The sequence below is a fragment of the Pseudophryne corroboree genome, chromosome 1 (genome assembly GCF_028390025.1).
Source record: "Pseudophryne corroboree isolate aPseCor3 chromosome 1, aPseCor3.hap2, whole genome shotgun sequence".
Lineage (NCBI taxonomy): Eukaryota > Metazoa > Chordata > Amphibia > Anura > Myobatrachidae > Pseudophryne > Pseudophryne corroboree.
In genome coordinates this window covers 379,067,300-379,090,068 of record NC_086444.1, presented here as the reverse complement: position 1 = coordinate 379,090,068, position 22,769 = coordinate 379,067,300, and the positions used below count along the sequence as shown (strand labels likewise).

Here is a 22,769-nt window from a genome sequence, read left to right as displayed (position 1 = left end):
TCACTGGACATCAAGGATGCTTACCTGCATGTCCCCATTTACCATCCTCACCAGGAGTACCTCAGATTTGTGGTACAGGATTGTCATTACCAATTCCAGATGTTGCCGTTCGGTCTATCCACGGCTCCTGTTAGGGTCTCCTGCTCTGTGCTGTCACGTCATCATGGCAACCGGGAGACAAGTGCTAGCGGAGTAACCTGAGCGTAGCTGATACTCCGGTTCGGGTCTTTTGCTGTGCAGTGGTTACAGGCTCTGTGCACGGCAGGGGATCCGGTGCTGGTTTTTGTGCTCACAGTCTGTGAGGTCTGAGTGGGGCGTGGACAGCACCTGCTATATAAACCCTCTTCTCAGGTTAGGCAGATGCTGCTGAATCTTTGTTGGTTAGTCAGTTCCTGAAAGCTAGCTAGTACTGTGTAAACTTTGTTTTTGTTTGTTGCTTACTGCAAATAGGCCTTGGGATTTGGTATTACACTCTGCCAATCCAGACCTAGCAGTAAGACTGGAGTCAGTCGTTTAACCTGCTGGGGTTCTTTTGCTACTCTGTGAACCTAGCAAGTTTGCGGCTGTATTCTCAGACTTCCCTGCCAAAATCCTTTCTCACTGTGCAAGGTGTTCAGGTGTCAGTTTAGTGGCAGTAAGCTGAACCAGTGCACTGCAAGTGAGGACTAGGATTGTGGAGACTCTCCTTGTGTCTATTATTCCATCTCTGACCAAGGAGTTTACTGCCACACCCGTTGGTAACCCTTTAGGGTTTTGCTGTTGCCCTTAGCAACAGCATTTCGGGTTCGCTACGTATTAAATCACTACATCTCGCTTCTTTCCATCTGAGCATTCCTAATACTAGGGAGACACCCAGGTTCTTAGCCTTTGGGCTTCTCTGTTCACTTTGTGTTTATTTTGTTACCCTATCACCTTCTGTGTATGTAATGTCATATTACCCAGTCTGTCTGTGAGTTCATTTGTTTTGCATCCCTCACCGTTCAGACACCAGTACATTCCTGCTGGCACTGGTGTGCATAACATATTCAGCAGCCCAATACTCCTGTTGAAATTTTGTGGGAATATGGAGCATACCCCTCAAAATACTTTGCAACAGGTGGTCGATCAGGTGCAGGTCCTGACTCGACAATTTAATGATTTGTCCATTAAAATGCACACCTCACAGGCCGCTGGCGGAGCTCCCGCAGCAGCAGTACCTTCAGGGGTTAAAGAGCCGAAAGTAAATCTCCCGGATCGTTTTTCTGGAGATCGCTCGCAGTTCTTTTGTTTCAAGGAGAGCTGCAAGCTATATTTCCAGCTTAGGCCTCAGTCTTCTGGGTCGGAGATTCAGCGGGTGGGCATAGTGATTTCCTTGCTACAAGGAGACCCACAGGTCTGGGCATATGGGTTGCAGCCTGACTGTCCGTCGCTTAAAAGTGTTGATGCTTTTTTTTTACGGCACTGGGTATGTTGTATGATGACCCTGACAAGACGGCCTCAGCCGAGGCTTAGATTTCGATCCTTAAGCAAGGGCGAAGGCCAGTTGAGGTTTATTGTACGGAGTTTCGGAGGTTGGCCCATGATACCCAGTGGAATGACCCAGCCCTGAGACACCAGTACCAAAGAGGTCTTTCTAACCAGTTAAAAGACCAACTGGTACAATATCCCTTGCCTGATAGCTTGGATCAGCTCATGCAGTTATCCATTCGGGTGGATAGACGGCTGAGAGAGCGCAGGCTTGAAAGGGAGACCGAGGTTTCCTTCTTTCCCAAGGGAACCTCAGACTCTGAGGAATTTTCCGAGGAGCCTATGCAGATTGGGGCTACCCGCCTCTCCTCGCGTGAGAAGACGCGGAGGAGACAGCAGGGGTTATGTTTGTACTGTGGGAATAAAGGTCATGTGCTAGTATCATGCCCAGAAAAGCCGGAAAACTTCAGGGCCTGAGGGTGATGGGAAATATCCTGTCAGGCCAGAAGTCAGAATTTCCCAAGAAGACTTTTATCATTCCGGTGACCTTGAAGATCCTCGGTCAAACTGTCAAGACTGAGGCCTTTGTGGACAGTGGGGCCGACGGGGTTTTTATGGACCGCCAATTCGCCCTGAAACACTCTGTTCCCTTAGTACCCTTGGCATCGGAAATTGAGATTTGTGGGTTAAACGGGGAACCATTATCCCAGGGTAAAATTACCTCTTGCACTAGCCAGATTTCTTTGTTTATTGGAGCCACACACTCTGAAAAATTGTCCTTTTATGTGACTGTCTGTACTTTTGCCCCATTGGTGTTGGGGTTACCCTGGTTAAGGGCCCACAATCCTCAATTTGACTGGGTCTCTGGGGAGATTCTTAGTTGGGGTACTGATTGTTTCAGGAGTTGCTTGAGCCTTCCAGTCAGGCTTTTGCAGCTAAGTTTGCCAGGATTGCCAGGATGTTATGCAGATTTTGCGGACGTGTTCTCCAAAAGAGTTGCAGAGGTACTGCCTCCCCATTGCCCCTATGACTGTGCCATTGATTTGTTGCCGAATGCTAAGCTTCCCAAGAGCAGGTTGTACTCCCTGTCACGTCCTGAGACTCAGGCTATGGCAGAGTACATTCAGGAGAACTTGGCTAAGGGATTTATCAGACCTTCACAGTCTCCAGTTGGGTCGGGGTTCTTCTTCGTGGGTAAAAAGGACGGTTCGTTGCGACCCTGCATCGACTTCAGGGAATTGAACCGTATCACGATTAAAAACTCATACCCACTGCCTCTCATTTCGGTCTTGTTTGACCAGCTTCGTACTGCCACCATTTTTTCTAAGATTGACCTACGCGGTGCGTACAATCTAATCCGAATAAGAGAGGGGGATGAATGGAAGACTGCCTTTAATACCCACTCAGGGCATTATGAATATTTGGTGATGCCTTTTGGGCTCTGTAATGCCCCGGAAGTCTTCCAGGACTTCATGAACGATGTGCTCAGGGAATATTTGGATAGATTCTTAGTTGTATACTTAGATGACATCCTAATCTTCTCCCATTCCCCGGAGGAACATCGGAAGCATGTACGCTTAGTCCTCCAGAAACTCAGAGACCACCGGCTTGGGGCGAAGCTGGAGAAGTGCGAATTTGAAGTTCAGCAAATCGCATTTCTAGGATATATTATCTCCCCAGAAGGTTTCCAAATGGATGGTTCCAAGGTACAGGCAGTCCTGGATTGGGTGCAGCCCACTAGTTTGAAGGCGCTTCAGCGTTTTCTGGGCTTTGCGAATTTTTATAGACGATTTATCGCTGGATTTTCGTCTATAGTGGCGCCCTTGGTGGCACTCACTAAGAAAGGGGCGGATGTTGCTCACTGGTCTTGTGAGGCCAAAGCGGCTTTTGCCCGTCTCAAAAGGGCATTTGTCTCGGCCAAGGAGCTGCGACACCCAGATCCAGAGCGTCCTTTTGTGGTGGAGGTGGATGCCTCTGAGATGGGTATTGGGGCAGTGCTCTCTCAGATGGGGGTGTCTGATAATCGCCTTCATCCCTGTGCTAACTTTTCCCGTAAATTTTCGCCTGCCGAGATGAATTATGACGTGGGTAACCGGGAATTGTTGGCTATTAAGGATGCACTCGAGGAGTGGAGACACTGGCTTGAGGGGGCTAAGTTTGTGGTCTCAATTCTCACCGACCATAAGAATTTGGCATATTTAGAGTCAGCGAAGCGCCTCAATGCCAGGCAGGCACGACGGGCTTTGTTTTTTGCTCGCTTTAATTTTTTGATAACATATCGCCCTGGGTCAAAAAACATCAAGGCTGATGCGCTCTCGCGGAGTTTTGCTCCAATCCAGGAGACCACCGAGGAGCCATTGCCCATTGTGTCCCCATCATGTATTAAAGTGGGCATTACCCAGGACCTCTTGTCATTAGTCCTTAGAGCACAGGAGCAGGCTCCTCCAGACCTTCCGGTAGGTCTTTTGTTTGTGCCTCCTAGGTTAAGACAGCGAGTGTTCCTGGAATTCCATGCCAAGAAGTCGGCAGGTCACCCGGGTATTGCCAGAACTCGGGAGTTGCTATCTAGGGCGGTGTGGTGGCCCTCGGTGGCTAGGGATGTGGATCAGTGGGTTCGGGCATGTGACATCTGTGCCCGAAATAAGACTCCTAGAGGGGTTCCTGTTGGCCCATTACATCCACTCTCTATTCCATCTAAGCCATGGACCCACATTTCAATGGATTTTGTGGTGGACTTGCCCAAATCCTCGGGGATGACAGCCATCTGGGTTGTCGTTGACAGGTTTTCGAAGATGGCGCACTTCGTTCCATTGGTTGGGCTGCCATCGGCCAGATGCCTGTCTGAATTATTTATGCTGCATGTTGTGCGCCTCCACGGGTTGCCACTTGATGTGGTCTCTGACCGCGGATCCCAGTTTGTGGCCAAATTCTGGAGGGCATTTTGTTCCGATCTCCAGATTTCTGTCAGCTTGTCGTCAGGCTACCATCCGCAGTCTAATGGGCAGACTGAAAGGGTGAACCAGTCCTTGGAGCAGTTCCTCAGGTGTTATGTCTCCAAGTGTCAGACTGACTGGGTTGCTCATCTGTCCATGGCGGAGTTTGCCTATAACAACGCGGCTCACTCTGCTACAGGGATCTCTCCCTTCCTTTGTGTGTATGGGCATCATCCTAAGGCCAATTCTTTTGACCCCCTGGACTCCACGCCTGGTGGTTCCTCTGTGGTTTCGGTCCTTAGAGGTATTTGGAGGAAAGTGAAGAAAGCCCTTGTGTCTGTGTCATTAGTGACCAAAAGGGTTTTTGATAAGCGGAAAAGACCCTGCTGCTTCAAATTAGGAGACTTCGTCTGGTTGTCTACCAAGAATTTGAAGTTGAGACAGCCATCTCATAAGTTAGGCCCCCGGTTCATCGGTCCTTATAAGATCACTAGGGTCATCAATCCGGTGGCATTTCAGTTAGACCTACCCCGTTCTTTGGGTATCAATAAAACATTTCATTGTTCCCTTTTAAAACGGGCGATTAGTAATCCTTCTTCCAGTGGAAGACCTTCCCCTCTTCTGATACGTGGCCAGAGGGAGTTTGTTGTTGAAAGGATTCTTGACTCCAAGATGGTTCGGGGTCGGCTGTCATTTTTGGTGCACTGGAAGGGGTATGGCCCGGAGGAGCGGTCGTGGGTGCGCAGTTGTGATCTTCATGCCCCCAGACTGTTACGCTCTTTCTTCTCGCAGTTCCCCGATAAACCCGGTGGTAGGGGTTCTTTGACCCCTCGTCAGAGGGGGGGTACTGTTAGGGTCTCCTGCTCTGTGCTGCCACGTCGTCATGGCAACCGGGAGACAAGTGCTAGCGGAGTAACCTGAGCGTAGCTGATACTCCGGTTCGGGTCTTTTGCTGTGCAGTGGTTACAGGCTCTGTGCAGGGCAGGGGATCCGGTGCTGGTTTTTGTGCTCACAGTCTGTGAGGTCTGAGTGGGGCGTGGACAGCACCTGCTATATAAACCTTCTTCTCAGGTTAGGCAGATGCTGCTGAATCTTTGTTGGTTAGTCAGTTCCTGAAATCTAGCTAGTACTGTGTAAACTTTGTATTTGTTTGTTGCTTACTGCAAATAGGCCTTGGGATTTGGTATTACACTCTGCCAATCCAGACCTAGCAGTAAGACTGGAGTCAGTCGTTTAACCTGCTGGGGTTCTTTTGCTACTCTGTGAACCTAGCAAGTTTGCGGCTGTATTCTCAGACTTGCCTGCCAAAATCCTTTCTCACTGTGCAAGGTGTTCAGGTGTCAGTTTAGTGGCAGTAAGCTGAACCAGTGCACTGCAAGTGAGGACTAGGATTGTGGAGACTCTCCTTGTGTCTATTATTCCATCTCTGACCAAGGAGTTTACTGCCACACCTGTTGGTAACCCTTTAGGGTTTTGCTGTTGCCCTTAGCAACAGCATTTCGGGTTCTCTACGTATTAAATCACTACATCTCGCTTCTTTCCATCTGAGCATTCCTAATACTAGGGAGACACCCAGGTTCTTAGCCTTTGGGCTTCTCTGTTCACTTTGTGTTTATTTTGTTACCCTATCACCTTCTGTGTATGTAATGTCATATTCCCCAGTCTGTCTGTGAGTTCATTTGTTTTGCATCCCTCACCGTTCAGACACCAGTACATTCCTGCTGGCACTGGTGTGCATAACAGCTCCGAGGGTCTTTACCAAGGTAATGGCCGAAATGATGATACTCCTTCGAAAGAAGGGAGTTTTAATTATCCCGTACTTGGACGATCTCCTGATAAAGGCGAGGTCCAGGGAGCAGTTGTTGGTCGGGGTAGCACTATCTCGGGAGGTGCTACAACAGCACGGCTGGATTCTAAATATTCCAAAGTCACAGCTGATCCCTACGACACGTCTACTGTTCCTGGGGATGGTTCTGGACACAGAACAGAAAAAAGTGTTTCTCCCGGAAGAGAAGGCCAAGGAGCTGTCATCTCTAGTCAGAGGCCTCCTAAAACCAAAACAGGTGTCGGTGCATCACTGCACGCGGATCCTGGGAAAGATGGTAGCTTCCTACGAAGCAATTCCATTTGGCAGGTTCCATGCAAGAACCTTTCAGTGGTACCTATTGGACAAGTGGTCCGGATCGCATCTTCAGATGCATCGGCTGATAACCCTGTCTCCAAGGACCAGGGTGTCTCTGCTGTGGTGGCTGCAGAGTGCTCATCATCAAGAGGGCCGCAGATTCGGCATACAGGACTGGGTCCTGGTGACCACGGATGCCAGCCTTCGAGGCTGGGGGGCAGTCACACAGGGAAGAAACTTCCAAGGTCTATGGTCAAGTCAGGAGACTTCCCTGCACATAAATATTCTGGAACTGAGGGCCATTTACAATGCCCTAAGTCAGGCAAAACCCCTGCTTCAAAACCAGCCGGTACTGATCCAGTCAGACAACATCACGGCGGTCGCTCATGTGAACTGACAGGGCGGCACGAGAAGCAGGACGGCGATGGCAGAAGCCACAAGGATTCTCCGATGGGCGGAAAATCACGTGTTAGCACTGTCAGCAGTGTTCATTCCGGGAGTGGACAACTGGGAAGCAGACTTCATCAGCAGGCACGACCTCCACCCGGGAGAGTGGGGACTTCATCCAGAAGTCTTCCAACTGATTGTAAACCGTTGGGAAAGGCCACAGGTGGACATGATGGCGTCCCGCCTAAACAAAAAGCTAGAAAAGTATTGCACCAGGTCAAGAGACCCGCAGGCGATAGCTGTGGACGCTCTAGTGACACCGTGGGTGTACCTGTCGGTTTATGTGTTCCCTCCTCTTCCTCTCATACCAAAGGTACTGAGGATAATAAGGAGAAGAGGAGTAAGAACTATACTCATTGTTCCGGATTGGCCAAGAAGAGCTTGGTACCCGGAACTTCAAGAAATGATCTCAGAGGAACCATGGCCTCTGCCGCTCAGACAGGACCTGCTGCAGCAGGGGCCCTGTCTGTTCCAAGACTTACCGCGGCTGCGTTTGACGGCATGGCGGTTGAACACCGGATCCTGAAGGAAAAGGGCATTCCAGAGGAAGTCATTCCTACGCTGATTAAAGCTAGGAAAGAAGGAACTGCAAACCATTATCACCGCATATGGCGAAAATATGTTGCGTGGTGTGAGGCCAGGAAGGCCCCAACGGAAGAATTTCAGCAGGGCCGTTTCCTGCACTTTCTACAGTCAGGGGTGACTATGGGCCTAAAATTGGGTTCCATTAAGGTCCAGATTTCGGCTCTATCGATTTTCTTCCAGAGAGAACTGGCTTCACTACCTGAAGTTCAAACTTTTGTTAAGGGAGTGCTGCATATTCAGCCCCCTTTTGTGCCTCCAGTGGCACCTTGGGATCTCAACGTGGTGTTGGATTTCCTAAAGTCACATTGGTTTGAGCCACTTAAAACCGTGGAATTGAAATATCTCACGTGGAAAGTGGTCATGTTGTTGGCCTTGGCTTCGGCCAGGCGTGTATCAGAATTGGCAGCTTTGTCATGTAAAAGCCCTTATCTGATTTTCCATATGGATAGGGCAGAATTGAGGACTCGTCCCCAATTTCTCCCTAAGGTGGTGTCAGCCTTTCATCTGAACCAACCTATCGTGGTGCCTGCGGCTACTAAAGACTTGGAGGCTTCCAAGTCGTTGGATGTAGTCTGGGCCCTGAAAATGTATGTTTCCAGGACAGCTGGAGTCAGAAAGACTGACTCGCTCTTTATCCTGTATGCACCCAACAAGTTGGGTGCACCTGCTTCAAAGCAGACTATTGCTCGCTGGATCTGTAGTACGATTCAGCTTGCACATTCCGCGCTCTCCCGCCCGTTTGGGAGCTTTGGTATAATCCCCATGGTCTTTACGGAGTCCCAGCATCCACTTAGGACGTCAGAGAAAATAAGAATTTACTCACCGGTAATTCTATTTCTCGTAGTCCGTAGTGGATGCTGGGCGCCCATCCCAAGTGCGGATTGTCTGCAATACTTGTATATAGTTATTGTTTAACTAAAGGGTTATTGTTGAGCCATCTGTTGAGAGGCTCAGTTGTTATCATACTGTTAACTGGGTATTGTATCACGAGTTATACGGTGTGATTGGTGTGGCTGGTATGAGTCTTACGCGGGATTCAAAATCCTTCCTTATTGTGTCAGCTCTTCCGGGCACAGTATCCTAACTGAAGTCTGGAGGAGGGTCATAGTGGGAGGAGCCAGTGCACACCAGTAGTCTAAAGCTTTCTTTTAGTTGTGCCCAGTCTCCTGCGGAGCCGCTATTCCCCATGGTCCTTACGGAGTCCCAGCATCCACTACGGACTACGAGAAATAGAATTACCGGTGAGTAAATTCTTATTTTCATTTTGCAGTTCATATTAAAATATATAACATTTCCTTACATTTCTAACACAGACATGGATATTGATTTTGCTAAATTGTAATCTGCACTTCTCAGAAGTAGAAATATGATGTGCCAGGTTGTGAATGATTCAGATGAGGAAAAGGCGGGTCTTCATTTTTATTTCATTTTGCCCGTCAGATGACATCTGTAGTCAATGTAATCAGTAGTTTGGCTAAGTTTATGAAGCCATTACACATATTGACTTCAAACAGTCTGGCACAGAGGTCTGCAGCTGCCACTTTGATCCAATTGTTGCCTTTTTTTATCCAATTATGTTTTTCTCTTAAGATAATTTGGATGGCAGTTGTAGACTCATGCCAACTTATATGCATTAGAAGCTTTTAGGGAGTAGAGTAAATTAGAACAAACACATCAGTGGTGTATATCCATAAACTATGACCTCTGTTTTGCATAAAACGCTTAACTATGCTCAAGAAAATAAAGAAAATGATTATTTTAAATTTACAATATGTTAAGTAAATCTGTTAATTTAACAAGAACTACAGACAGAATAACAAGAACTATAGACAGAGTAACAAGAACTATAGCCCAAGAGGGTAGTCTGACTATAAAAGAAAAATATACTGTATATGTACGGAATGTCCTATTGGTCCATGGGTCCCTATAATTTGAGTCCCACTCATTCTAGCATAGTTGTAGCTCTCATATGTGATCAGGACCATCAAGAATTGTGCTGGGCCTTAGGAGCTTGTGGTCCTTCATGGGGGTGTGGCTACTCCCATTTGGGGACTTATGTAGAAGTAGACCAGGGGTGGGCAATTATTTCAGCTGGGGGGCCGCTTAACACTTCCAGTGAATGTTCGAGGGCCACACACATGGGCGGGGACTAATATAAATGACAAATATTTGTAGGAGTAAGTCCTGGGCTGCGCAGAGACTGCACAAAGTAGATTTTTGCAGCTCTGCGTACACATACGATCGTACACTTGCACGGGTGAATTTACATTCCCCCTGGGGGCGGCGACTACCCGAACGCAGGACAGCAAAATTTGCAGCACAGTGATCAGGTCTGAATCAGCTTCTTAGTCAGTAGTTGCTGAAAAATAAGACCCGTTATAGGGCCCAATTCTGACCCGGTCGCTGCTGTGTATTTTCGCACAGCAGATGATCGGGTCTGAACTGCGCATGCATTGCAGTGCGCAGGCACGTCGGTCCGCCGCGCTGGGGAGCGTCGGGCAGTAATGGGATGGTGCGAACAAAGCAATCGTACAGGCGATCGCAAGGTGATTGACAGAAAGAGGCCGTTTGTGGGTGGTAACTGACCGGTTTAGAGGAGTGCACGGAAAAATGCAGGAGAGACCAGGCGTTTGGAGGGAGGGTTTCTGACGTCAACTCCGGCCCCGATCATCCCACTGGAAGAGTAAGTCCTGGGCTGCGCAGAGACTGCACAAACTTCTGTTTCTGCAGCTCTCCTGCACATGCGATTACCCTCCTCCCCCTGTAGGCGGTGACTACCTGATCGTAGCAGTGCAAAAATCACACCCTAGCGATCAGTTCTGAATTAGGCCCATAGTTTTTATATATATATATATATATATATATATATATATATATATATATATATATATATACACAAAGTGTAGTAATCCCGGCACTCCCTCTCCAAATGGCAATGTGCTGCAGTGCCCTCCTAGAGAAACAATGCTGATCCTCAATATAATGGATGGAGACAGGCGGCACTCAAGCAGACTCAAATAGAGTGAAAAAAGCGGTCCGTTTATTGATCCAATATATGGATCAATAAACGGACCGCTTTTTTCACTCTATTTGAGTCTGCTTGAGTGCCGCCTGTCTCCATCCATTATATATATATATATATATATATATATAAATAACTATAAAAACATAGTATTATATACAGATGTGTGTATATGTATATATATATATATACATACATACATACATATGTATATATATATAACTGTAAAAACACACACACACCATGTGTGTAGCCCCCTCAGCGATAGCGATGCGCGGCCCCGCACATCGCTATCGCTGCTGCTAGATTGCATGCAGGCCAATCTAGCGGGTCGCTCACTTCACCCGCTGGGTGAAGTGATCGCCCCCCCTCGTCTCCCCCCGCACGGTCAGCACAGATCGCGCTGTGCTGAGCGGCAGGAGAAATGTGTGCTGAGCGGTTCGCTCAGCACACATCTCTCCCAAATCGGCCCGTGGGTACTTGGCTTAAAAAACATATCCAGTAATAAAAAAAATAAAAATAAAAAACTGCTGAAAACAAACAAACAAACAGCATCCTGTGTAATGCTGTTATCAATCGTATTCACAGCTCCCCTCTCCCTTAAACCCATATAGTAGTCTCTACCCCCCTTCCCCCACCCCTGAACCCACATAGCAGTCACTACCCCCCTTCACCCCTTCCCCTGAACCTATGCAGCAGTCTCTACCCCCCTCCTCTCCACTCTCCTTCCTCCTCCTCCTCTCCCCCCCGCCCTCCTCCTCCTCCCCCCGCCCCCCCCCCCCCCCTACCCATATAGCAGCTTTACCTTAGATGTGTTTTTTTCACTGGCAGATCTGCTGCCCAGATTATCCACCTTCCCTGCCAGATCCGCTGCCCGCTGCGCTGCGCAGAGCCGCTGCTGCTACCCGCTGCACTCTCCTGCCGTGGCTCCGCCCCTATGCCGCCCAGCGCCTGATGTCACAGAGGAAATCCCGCTCAGCAGACCGGGTATTTCCTCAGCGGCGCTGCGTCTCGGAGCTTCGTAGCGCAATGACAAGCGGCTCAGCCGGGCCGCTTGTCATTGCACAGTGGTATGGGACAGCGGGACAGGCAGAATCGGTTCGCGGGCCGCATCCGGCCCGCGGGCCGCATGTTGCCCACCCCTAAAGTAGACTCTGGCATAATGCCAGCCATTTTCCAAGTGATTTGTGTCCGCCACTACAGGACTTCAGAGGGGTAAGTTTACTATATGGGTGCAGTGTGTGTGGTGTGCCCCCCCCCCCCCCCCCCCCAGACCTAGGGGCTTGCGTGCACCGCACACACTACACCCATTATAGAAAGGCCTATGCCACTGATGGCGGCCCTGCATATAGGACCTTAGTTGGCATCGAACATATGACCCCAGTGATTTGAGGCAGCAATGTTAACCACTGTTGCTGTGTATAATAACTGCAAGTTGCTGTGTATAATACGTAAAGGCATGAAGGAATGACTGTATGTGAGTCTACACACCCACTCTGGATGCGTATTAGCAGGCAAGCAACTAGAACTCTTCCAAATGATGACACAGAGCACTAATTGGTACAGAGGCTTTGTCAATTCAAAATGCTCTAAAACTGGTTTTGTCTGCTCTGAAAAACAAAATGCAATCATATTGTGTTCAACTGATAAAACATCTCAATTGGGATCCTATTTTCACTTTAATGAAAGTTTGATCAGTGGATTTTAAATGGCTAGATGTCAGTGGTATGTCAGTGTATCAGTAAGAAAAAGCGATTTATCATGAACTACAAATCATTTGGCTGAAAGACTGTCTACCCTATACAACAAGCTGCTTTGTTTTAATTGCTTATTAAAGCTATGTTTTAGAGAGCCTTTTTTATGTCCTTGTTCTATTTTCCTCTACTTTAAAGGGTATGTTTCCATTTCCTCAAAGCTCAAATGGCAGGCTAGTAGAATGCTGCTTTTTTTTTCAGAGTATAAAGTAACTACCATGTTGTGCTCATTCTATTGAAAAAAATCTATTGATCTGCTATGTGAACTCTAAAGAACTTGAAACATACAGTTCAGATGTAGCCAGCACCATTGTGATAGCTTATCCTGTTTGAGTTTAAAATATAAAATGTAAGACATTCTCAAAAGGTTTGCATGGCAGGGATGGAACAAAATGCTGCAGAAAAAGCCAATCTACCTCTGAGCATAATATAACATCTCTGTATCACTCTGCATTGCTGTGCTTGTCCCTTTTTCTGAATTTACTTGTTAACTTTGCTTTAGCTGCGCTTTTTGGTCAGTTTATAATTAGGATTATATTTTCAGAACCACATACACACTATCGGGGTCATTCCGAGTTGATCGCTAGCTGCCATTGTTCGCAGCGCAGCGATCTGTGAAAAAAAAGGCTAATCTGCGCATGCATATGCACCGCAATACGCACACGCGCTGTACGGGTACAAAGAGCATTGTGGTTTTGCACAGGTTCTAGCAAAGCTTTCAGTCGCACGGCCGGACGCAGGAAGATTGACATGAAGTGGGCGTTTCTGGGTGGCAACCGACCGTTTTCAGGGAGTGCTTAGAAAAACGCAGGTGTGTCAGGAAAAACGCAGGCGTGGCTGGGCGAACGCTGGGCGGCTGTGTGACGTCAAAATCCGTCCCTCCATCGTTAGAATCAACGCACACTACTAACTACAGGGCTGGTCTTGTTTTGCACAAAAAGATTTTTCAGGCGCTCTGCTGCATAGGCGTTCGCACTTCTGCAAAGCAAAAATACACTCCCCGGTGGGCGGCGACAATGCGTGTGCACGGCTGCTAAAATTAGTTAGCGAGCAAACAACTCTAAATGACCCCCTATAGCACTTGCAATTGCTGCTTTTATTACTATAATATTGGTAGCTGCATTTTAGATATAATCCCATATTAAAATAATGTAAATGTAATGTTTTTATGCACAAATCGCTTGGTTGACATAAAAAAATTGTTTTTGTTGTAGATTATGTCATTTGTGTTTTATATTAAAATGCTGTTATGATTTGTAGTTGCTAATTGAGACTCTCATGGCAACCACAGTCACCCATCAAATGATATAGTGACAAGAGGCTATTGAGTATACATCTTTTTTGCATTGACTTTCATAGAACAACCTGCTGCTCCTCCCTCACGTTTCTACTGAGGAGCTTCCTGACTGACTGGTTCTAAATCAGAACTCAGGCTGCTGTCTCCAAACAAAATGTTTTAGCTGACTGATATATTCCCTCAGTTGCAGTCATATCAAGCCCCACACAGAGTTTTTGCAAAGGAAAATGGAATTATAGGAGGGTATCATTCATGGTACGATAGTACAAAGCTATTTAAAATAAAGGTTCCAGAGAGCAGTTTTGAAGTGTAGACTTTAGAATAAGAGCCACAAGGAGTTTGGGGAGTTTTACTAACAAAAAAAATGAATAATGTAGGTCTGATATATTAACATTCACATTGTATCTGCAGTTGATTTTACCATGAATTGTAAATCTCCCTTGACCCCTTTATGTTTTTAGAATTACAGTATTTCATGGCTTACTGTGATAAAACCATTTCACTGTCTGAGTTCTACTTCTCCTATAAAAAAAAATGGTACAATAGAACATTGTATTTACTAAAGAGGAATTCTTCCATTAAGAACTAAGAAACATGGGCCTAGGAGCCAGTGCTTGAGATCCTTCCCTTTCACTATGTATTGAACAGAGCATAGTGAATCATTTGTCTGTACATAAACAGATATTAATGTGTACAGTATTAATAACTCGGTATGTTGTTTTTACAAAGCACCATAACATGATGGGGAGTTTTCACACAAATACGAACTATGAACCTAGAACAGAGCAGAAGCCAGTGCTCAATGATGATGATGATGATGATGCCTAGCAGGAAACCAAGTGCAAATACATCATAGAGAGTATATACAGTACATATCTGCATATGGGCTAACTTACACATTCTTTTCTATGCACACTTTTTCTGAGCAATGTATGCCCAATATAATTCCAGCTCTGTATCAGGTCCATCGTTTTTCATGGAATGTCGTTTTTGTAAATAGTCACAATGTTGACACTGAGAATGTGGACAGCAGAGTGTTGAACACTCCATGCCATCACGGTAATAATGTGATTTAATGCATTTTAACAGTATAGGGCAACAGAACTTTAAACATGTTTTACCATCAGATTTAAAGTTCTAATGGGAAAAGTATCAAGCCTTGGAGATATCAAGTGGAGAAACGGTTGATAGCATCAATTAGCTTCTAATGGTAGGTACACATTATGCGATATGCTCCATGAGCGATATTGCATAGTGTTTCCTTTCCCCTCCCACCCACCGACATAGTGCATACACACTATGTAATATCGTAAGTGATATCGCAGAGTGACATCATGCCGCGGCTGGCCCGAACATGCAGCATCTGACTATATAGTCAGATTGAGCTGCATGTACAGCCGACAGCGGGGGTCATTAGCGTGCATTGGGCATCGCTAGCAGCATACACACTGGTAAAAATGAGCGATATTGTTTACAAAATCGTCTAGTGTGTGCCCACCATAACTGTCATTTATCTAGCTTAGATTTTTAAATTATATTTAGTTTTGGTTGTCTTGGGTAGCTACTCAAATTTATCTCGCTCCACTGCTTGATACAGTACATCCTGTCTCTAATATCTACAATGCTTTAAATTACATTACTACTGAGTCGGCATGCCATGTGCACCAACCGAGTACATATATCGCATCTGTAGATCTACTCTAGAAAAAAAGTAAGAATAAAAAATAAATAAATACAAATGTGGTCCTGTTATTGGTTACATGATCTTGCTCAAGCATGGACCTCTGTCATAGGGAATGTTTATACACTATTTAGGGATGCGGCTTCACAGGTGAATATGTACGTAGCATTTGAGTACAAGATGCATGGCAAGAATGTAAAAGAACACTAACATTTAAGATCTGAGTTTTGAACTTAGGGAGGATAGAAGTAAGGAAGCGGAGAGAGGAAATATATTTCACAGCCACTGGCCAGTGTCAGATAATGGATTTTTACATGAGGTTCTAGTGGTGAGAGACCATTATTAAGAGCTGGTGAGTGAATGACCTTGAATCAGACCTGTAGACTGTTGTAGTTAATGCAATATGTAATTGAGTGCAAGACAAAGACTTTCAGCAGGAGTTAGATGCTAATATATTTATGGAGAAGTAAAGGTAATATGAACAGTTAAAACTGACTAGAAAGAAGAAAGTGTGATCATCCAGGCAAAGCAATTTCACATCAGGTAGGGTTGATGAACTTTTATAGTTTAAGATTAATAGTTTAGGTATTTATTATCATGAGAGTGTTATAATGGTCTTCTAGATGTATGGTAATCCCTATATGTGCATGCATGCAAATACACACATAGATGGAAATAGCTTTGCATTAAAGGATAACTAAATCCTTATCTTTTGTTTCCAAACTTTGTGCACAGAAGACTTTCTGCTGCACTAGTGAACAGATTAGAAACAAATGTAGAATATAGAAAGTATAATCTGTTTGTAACGGGGCTCCCCAAACAGTCTATATATTATTATGTATTTTTTAAATTTTTGTATACAAATTTTGTACCATACATATATAGTACTTTCTTTACTTAATAAATAATAATTCAGTCTCAACCCAATGAAGAACAGATAAAGTAAAAATCTATAGCATGAATAGTATCACACTGTTCATGCTCCGTAGCCAAACAGATGTATGTACTGGTTATTCAAAGTCATACCCAGTGGCATTTTCAGGTGCAGGTGAAGGGTTCGCATGTAGGCTACATTCAGGGCGGACAGGTAGAAGGTGTATCTACACAACCGCGGACTATGCCGAAATGAGTGTAAGCAAAGTCATACCTGTACTCTGACAGATCTCTTGCAGCGAGGTTAGGGCTGTTGCAGGTGCAGAATGATAATGATGACAGCTATGGAACAAAGCGAGTGGTTACACAGATGTGCTGCATACAGGTGAATATCTGCATCTTTATCCATACATGCAATGTGTGTATAATTACAGCCAACTTATGCCCAAGTCTGCATTGGTCCCATATCTCCTGATTGAATATGTCTTGAACATATGCATTGATTAGACATCTGTGTGCACTGTGGGACTGATACTGAGTTGAATGGAAATTAGGGGCACATGTGCTCCAACATTGCTTGCACAGAAAATTGTGTACATTTGCTCACATAGGCAGATTAGTGCATATCTTGCAGCTCCATTGCCCCCTATCCATACACTTGGTTTGGTAATAATCTACATCATTGTGCACATGCGCCAGCCTTATACTAGGTGCAAGGAAAATATGCTGGGAAACATGCGTTCTTACTCTTACATCCAACTATATATAGCCTGCATTACCATCACTGAGCTTTGACAACATGAGCACACGTACTGTTGTTACAACTCAGTTCTTGGAGGAAAAGGGGGAAAGCATTGGGAAGCAGGGGGGCGAGAGAAAAAAACACACCCTGCACAATAGCTAGTGTTCAGCCAATATGTGTCCATACTAGTTATATTTTTAACGGCTCATACTCTGATAGACATGCAGCATAAAAGAATAGGCTAACAATCCTCACTTGTGACATCTGTAAGTCAACCATTATAGCCTAGGGGGTATATTCAGTCAGGGTCGGATCCATTCAGACATACATTTGTCGGAATGGATCCGACAACCCCTATTCAAATCTCATCTCAATTCGACTTTTAAAAAGTTGAATTGAGATGAGGGACCCAGAGGAGGAGAGGGGGGGGCCACAAGGAGACCAGCGGGGACAGCCGGCGGGCAGACGGAGGAGATCAGCGTTACAGTAGCGCCGCAGGAGGATGTCACACAGCCGCCCAACCTCACGGCAGTGTACACCTGGCTCCAGCAAGCGTGACCTCATTTGCTGGAGCCGGGTGGATGCTGCCGTGAGTGGCGCGGCAGTGAGACATCCTGCTGCAGCGCTACTGTAACGCTGATCTCCCCTGTCTGCCCGCGGCTGTCCCCCATCTCCCCGCGGCTCCCCCCCCCCTCCTCCTCTGGGTCCCTCATCTCAGTCCGACATTTTTTATGTCGGACTGAGATAGTTAAAAAGTCGAAAACTGACGTCTTTTCGACAGACGGCCGTTTTCAACACCAATTGAATATACCCCTAGAAAGTACAGGTGCAACACAGCATCACCATGTCCCATAGCAACATTTACGGTAGTGATGCCTGTTAACCCTCACAAATCCACCACTCTGTGCAAGTTTGGTGCTATATGCTCAGGAGAGTGCTCCACTCTGGTTTTCTTTACAGACCACCCATGCTTAGAATTGTAGAGCTAGGCCTCAGGATGGTGGCTTTACATTGTTAGGTCCTCTGAAGCCCACAATTCTGACCACACACTGATTACACACCCTCAGCGTGCCTACCCTACATACGAACGCCCCATTGCCATCCAGGTATGCCCATTCAGCCGCAAATGGGGGTGCAATTGAGTTAGGTATGTCTCAGAATCTCTTGTAATTGCACAATGCTGTGGGCCTAATTCTTGTTTGTTTGCAATTGCTATTGTGATTTTCTAGGCACCAGAACTGCTAATGTTCGTAAGTGAAGCTGCTGCCCAGGAAACTCACTCGCAATTGCGTACATAGTCACAGCCTTTAGACAAGAACATGGAACATCACGGTTAAGGGGTAGCTATACAGACTGAACACAGCATCAGGAACGCAGGAACCATGTATTTGTACATACGAGCTCACAGCTGATGGCAGATGCATGCCCAGAAAATGACCATGACACGTCTGCGTTTTACAACCACTCCCCATAAACTCCCAGTTGACACCTCTAAGCATTCACTTCCTGTCAATCACTTTGCAATGTAAACCTCATTGCAAGCAGGATTGCAGCAGTAACTTTGCGCATGTCCAGTCTGCCTATAACCACTCCGTTGTGTGACAATCGGCCATTGCATACAAACATGAATAAGGCCCTGTGTACACTCATCCACGGAGATGTGAAGTGCAAAACATTACACATCCCATCCGCAAATAGGAATTAGGTGCTACTCCGACTATACTTGAATACATTATCAATATCTACAAATATCTTGTCCAGTTGTTTGGTAATTGTTAAGCAGGTCAAAAGACTAAGGTAAGACATTGCACTGAATTCCAATCACCTATATAACAGTCAGTCCTTTGGATAAAGGAAAATCAACAATGAAATCCATTAATATACTGTATAAGCAAAGTGGTTATAGCTATAGGCAAAAGGTTGAAGCCCACTAAATGGAGCAGAGCAAAAGGAATGATATGGAGTGCACAGTCACATTTAATATATCTTCTTTAAGTAGGCAGTTGCCATGGGTGTCTTGGGTCCTATGTTTATTTTAGACTGGGTAAACAAACAGCGGCTAGAACATACATTCATTTATTAGGCGTTTTGTCAGATGTTGCCTCTGTCAGGGCTCATTGAATTTTAAAAGTAATGATTTTAGGCTCACAGCTAAATTTGTTTGATCAGCAGTAGAATGTAAAGTATTTTTGATGAACCTTGGTGTTTATACAAATAATTATAAGACAGGACATAAGAGCATCAGTACTATTTACAAAATCCTTAAAAAATAACCGATGCATTACAGAAACAAAAGTATATGCCTAACAATATCTGTTATCCATTCGTCCTTCTGTCTAAATTGTATCAAATTATTTCTGATCTTAAATCTTTGGACATTTATGTGATGAAATAGATTAGTTACAAGGGAATATGTATTACAGAAACACCCATATATTTTTTTTTAAATAAAACCCCTGTTCCATCAGGAGAAGCGTGATATGCATAAAACCATATTTCAGATGTCTCCTATGTATTATATGGTTCCAGTATGTAATGTCAGTGCTAGGTATCCCGGCGGTCATAATACTGATGCCAGGATCCAGACAATGGTATGACCGACAGCGGTGAGTGTGGGGTGTTCTTCCCCCTCCCCTACCCCCTAATCCTAACCCTCTATTCCCGCAGCCTAACTTGAACTTTACCCCTTAGTGTCTGATCCTAACTGCCCCCCTGGAGGTGCATAAACCTAAGTCCCATCGCCGCTGCCTAATCCTAAACCTCCCTCCATGCCGCATAGCCCTCATCTAACCACACCCGCCCCCACACACACACACACACACCCCAGCCTACAACAACTCTAAACCTAATCTGACAGGTATACTTATGGTTGGGATTCTGGCGTCTGTCTCCTGGCCCTTTCCAAGTTCCGGCATCGGGATTCTAAAGGGTGTTGGGATTCCATTGTCTGTATTTCTGCAGTCATGATCCCGACAGCCGACGTTCTGACTGCATCCCGCATTCCTGCATAGCTCTGTTCGAATGTTCAGACAAAGAATTAACCTTTCCTGTAGGGGCACTGTAGAAAACACATCAGCATATTCAGAATGATATGTTCTATAGTATGGTACAGTAGAAAGAACAGAAGAATGTGTAGTTAAACATTTTTTCAAATATGAAATGGCAGGATGGGCAACCACAGATGTGTCCCACTGACTCGCAGTTCATTTTATAGAAATATGTCCTTTATACATATATTGCTTATTCACACATTGTAACCAGTATAGTGCACCCAACATGGCTGCCTTGCCTGGTGCTCTGTGTAGAATAAAAAAATGCATGGGTCTGATGATCTTACCATTTAATGTTGTCTCAGCCATCGTCATCACCATTACCAGTTCTGCCCATTGTAATCATATGTAGTGCGCCTAAAATGGCAGCCTCACCTACATCCTTCATGGGGATGATAAATAATCCCTGCTACTGCTGACCCAAAATGGCTGCCACACACTTTGTAGTAATTCATTGGTCGTGGTATTTCCTGCATATCTAAACCCCCATATTGTGTTCGTTGGTTCTGTGTTGTATTTTGTGATTTTATGTTTTTTAGTCTAGTCATTGAGTCCTATGGGAGAACAGTGCTATATACATAAAATTATTATTATTATTATTATTATTATTATTATTATTATTATGCCATAAATTAGAGGATTATGGGCCTCATTCAAGGTTGATTGCAAAATAACATTTTCCCCTAATGGGCAAAACTACTGTATGTGCCCTGCAGGTGGAACAGATATAACATGTGCAGAGAGAGTTAGATTTACACTGTTACACACTAAAACACTGGAGAGATTTTGTACAATCATTGACAGGGTGTCTACTCTAATGTGCTCACAAGAACTCAGCTACCCCCAGGTCTTGTACATACATCTGTAGTCAGTAGACAGTTTTGCTAACAACCAACCGAAGGGTAAGATACTGTAGGACAAGTAGGCTATTACATGCATTGGACAAAGCAGTTAACAAAATCAGCAGTAAAAAATAATGTCAGGAAAAGGGACTAAAGTAAGAGCAAGAAGCAATGGTCAGGGACAAAGAGAAAGTCAACAACACTAAAGCCTATAAGCCAGTATGTTAGTGCAAGTACCCAGGGTTGTTTTAATAGAGGAGAAGGCCCTTGTGCAGAATCCAGGTGGGCCACCTCCTCCAAAATGGCGCAGCAGTCTCCTGCATTGTGCCGGAGTCTACTGCGCTTGCACGGATCTGGAGATCAGTTTCACTGCTGCACATGCACGGCTGCCATTTTGACTGTGATTATCGCCACAGCTGCAGCGCTCAACACGGGACTCCAGAAAGGTAAGTATTAAAATATGGGTGCAGTGTGTTTGGTGTGGGCCCCCTGGACCCAAGGGCCCATGTGCACCACACCCATTGTAGAAACGCCAATGCATGTGCCCCTATCAGTCAATGTACCTGTCACTTCATGGAGGTTTGGTCATTTTTTAGTGCCAGTGGGTAGCTTAAGGTAAGTAAATTAAATTAAGTAGAATGATAAACTGTACACAGGAGGCCACAATTAAATTACTAATTTTAACCAGAACATTGAAGCAGCTCCTGGATTCTAGTCCATATACAATGCTAGAATATTTGCTCACAGTGCCTTCAGTACTGGGACCCTTATCTACCTTGACATCTCAATCCCCACCCCATATTAAAAAAAAAGGAGTTGGTGTATTATGACAGGCTAAAGGGAAGACCTATCTGCTCAATAAGATCCTCCTACCAGTCATGGACTTACTAGAATAATACCTCTCTTGAATGCCGCCTAAAAGTAGCACTCATATAATTAACCTCAAAACCCTATCAAAGTGATAATAGTCCTGGACTTCTATAAGCACTTGATGCTTATAGAAGTCATATATGCAAAGTATTTGGAAGATTCAGTTTAGCCTAGCACAAGCACTGCAGTCCATCATTTATTAATGTATCTCAGAAGAGAGATGTCTCACAGACACCAATAAGATAATCCTTCTGTCTATAGTACTTATTCTGGTTGCATCGCGATTGCGATGCGACTGCAGATTTTGAGAAAGGCGTGCTCTGCACACGTGCAGGTCCTGTCCTGCGCATGTAGTTAATGTGTTGGATTGCATTAACTGTGCACGCCTCTGCCTGATTGACAAGCAGAGGCGTTCGCAAGTAGGATGGGGGCCGGCAACCGAGCGTTTTCGGGGTGGCATTGGGGAAATGGGGGGGCGTGTCTTTGGCATTTTAGGGGCTCCAATCAAGAAAATGTGGCGAGACTCCTGCTGTCGCAGCAGCTATGCTAGCAGGAGGCATCCACAATTTCAGCGACCATGTTGTAATTGCATTGGGTGGGCGGCGGATTGCATGCTGGATGGCCTTGCCCTGCGATGGGAGGCCCCAGCATGCGATTGCAAGGATTGCAGATTCTGAGAAAAAGCATAATCTGCACTCCTTACTGAATAAGGTCCTATGGGCCTACTTCAAGGTTGATTGCAAAACAACATTTTCCTCTAATGTGCAAAACCATGTGCACTGCAGGTGGGGTAGATATAACATGTGCAGAGAGAGTTAGATTTGGGTGGGGTGTGTTCAAACTGAAATCTAAATTGCAGTGTAAAAATAAAGCAGACATTATTTACCATGCACAGAAACAATATAACCCACCCAAATCTAATCTCTCTGCACATGTTACCTCTGTCCCACCTGCAGTGCACATGGTTTTGCCTATTAGAGGAAAATGTTGTTCTGCAATCAACCTTGAATTAGGCCCTATGTGTTCAAAATGCACAATGAATCTCTGCTGCAATATGTCAAATTATCCATTTAAGATCTGTCTAAATAAATACAAAGGAAATAAT

General features: G+C 45.3%; 2 protein-coding genes across 9 annotated transcripts in view; one reads left to right on the top strand and one right to left on the bottom strand.

Moving 5' to 3' along the window:
• Nucleotides 1-22,769, bottom strand: part of LOC134886538 (uncharacterized) — a 417,311-nt gene that overhangs the window by 132,087 nt on the left and 262,455 nt on the right. For 2 of the 5 annotated variants that reach the window (XR_010170633.1, XR_010170645.1), the window contains exons 2-3: nucleotides 19,766-19,960; nucleotides 16,435-16,502 (exon numbers count right to left, since the gene is read on the bottom strand). The gene's annotated coding sequence lies outside the window, so the exon portion shown is untranslated. The remainder of the gene's footprint in view (nucleotides 1-16,434; nucleotides 16,503-19,765; nucleotides 19,961-22,769) is intronic. The other 3 variants (XR_010170639.1, XR_010170657.1, XR_010170651.1) reach the window with 2 other exon arrangements.
• The window catches only part of RTN4R (reticulon 4 receptor), a 316,821-nt gene that overhangs the window by 254,110 nt on the left and 39,942 nt on the right, over nucleotides 1-22,769 (top strand). The gene's annotated exons all lie outside the window — the stretch shown is intronic.